Genomic DNA, 2118 nt, shown 5'->3' with positions numbered 1-2118 from the left:
TGCTGCCTGGATAAAAGATAAGCTTCTAGTGTGGTAAGCCACAGCACGCTGAGGCCGGTGATTCCTCAGCCTCACTCTACACTGCCTGCTTTCTCCTTTACTCCATGTAATTTACCCTCTGCTCTCTGTCTTGCCACTGATACAGCCCAGGAACATTGTCAGTGAATTTTTAGCCAAATCCTGAGGCCTTGTCCCAGTTCTTTACCTCTTTACATAATCTGACCCTCTTCACCACCACTTCCTCCTTGCTGGGTATCTGCAACCATGTCTCTGTCTGTTGTTCTTCGGCTGTAGAATATTTAATCTTTTTATCTCCTTCATTATCTTCTCCTCCCCCACTCTTTCCCCAGCTTTCGGTGTGCCTCTGCTCATTGTCTTTGGTCTTGCTTTTCTAACACAGTTTCATCTCTGATCTCATGGCTTCTATCATCTCATCCATGCAGTCATTCAGGGCTCCAGGCTGAGGCAGCTCATCAGATCCACATCTCTCTCCCTAACCTGACACCTATGCCCCAGTTCCTAATTTCTAAGTTACTATAGGATGTCTTCACTTAGAATCACAGACCATACAGTGGAAGTGACCACGGAGACGGTCCACTGAATTCCCTGAAATTCACTTCTGTCCTTCAGGTCACCTCCTCAGAGAGGTCTTCTCTGATTGTCTTATATATGGTATCACCCTCACCTTTTCTAGCCCCTTATCCTGATTTATTTTTCCTCACAGCACTTATCACTGCATGGAAATATATTCCAAACTTGTTTGTGGTCTGTCTCTCCCACTAGAATGTAAGCTCTGTAGGGCAGGGGCTTTCATTTTTTGCTGTATTATTGGTGCTTAGAACAGTGCCTGACACTAGCAAGTATTCAATAAAACCTTGTTGAAGGAACTTAGTCTCAAAGATTCTTCTGCTCAAAGTCTTATAGTTAGTTGTAGCGTTTAGACTTCACTCAGTTCTTCTGACCCCTATCCTGCACTCTTTCCATTGCCTGATCATCTTAATCACTTCAAACTCACAATTTCTAAAAAGGAGCACTGTCCATCGCCATTTGCTGATCCCATTTCTATCACTGATCCTTTATTCTTCCAGTCTCCCACATTAAAGGCTGCTAAACCTGTAGCTGTTTTTGACTCTTCATCCTCCTTATCATCTAAGTAGAATCTCTTTGCTTATCTTTGCCTCTATTCCAACACTTCACCTTGGACTCCCAAAATAAATTTTTGTTATCTTCCTGCTTCCATTCTCAGTTCCATAGAAAGTATCTTGGTGACCTCTAAATATTAAGTTCCTAGAATAATTCTGGAGGGACATCCAAGAAACTGATAGTAGTCCCTTTGGAGATGAGAAACTAGGATTTGGGGGACTTGGGGTACATTTTTTATTGCATATGCTTTTGAATAGCATGAATCTTTACTATTTGCATTATGTATTTTGCAGTAGAAAAGAGTTTTAAAATATTATGTTTTATGTCCAGATTTATTTTGAAGCTCAACTCCTTCGAGGGGAAAATAAATCTCTTAAATTGCCCAGGCTAAAGCTATAACATGAAATCACTGTCAGATAAAGAATGTAATAGTTCCGAGAAGGAAGGGAAACTCTATTGCTAATGAGCCTGAGAACGGGGCATTGGTTTCTTGGACCTTTTGTGCCCATGAAGAGAGCAATTTCAGCACAGTGTTGAGTGCAGAAGCAGGGAGGTAATGAGTAGCAAGGAAATCAACAGCACCAGTTCAAGCCACACATTTTACACTTTGCCAGTGAAAAGGAAAGATGAGAGAAAGTTGCTAGGAAGGGTAGCAAAAGTAGCTAAGAGGTTTATGGAATTTTTTTTTAAGATTAAGAAATCGTTTCTATGTTTGAAAACAAAAGAAAGGGAGAATTAATATGTGAGAGACTGATTACCCGGCACCTCACCAGATCGTATTCTCTAAGGGACCATGTCTGTCTTACTCACACAGCTGGATCTAGCTATAAGACACGGGATATATAGACCAATGGAATAGAACAGAGGCCTCAGAAATCACACCACACATCTACAACCATCTGATCTTTGACAAACCTGACAAAACAAGCAATGGGGAAAGGATTCCCTATTTAATAAATGGTGTTGGGAAAATTG

The sequence above is a fragment of the Colobus angolensis genome, unplaced genomic scaffold, assembly GCF_000951035.1.
Source record: "Colobus angolensis palliatus isolate OR3802 unplaced genomic scaffold, Cang.pa_1.0 Scaffold31, whole genome shotgun sequence".
NCBI classification, from domain to species: domain Eukaryota; kingdom Metazoa; phylum Chordata; class Mammalia; order Primates; family Cercopithecidae; genus Colobus; species Colobus angolensis.
The sequence above is the reverse complement of the archived record's forward strand: the minus strand, read 5'-3'. Positions refer to the sequence as shown.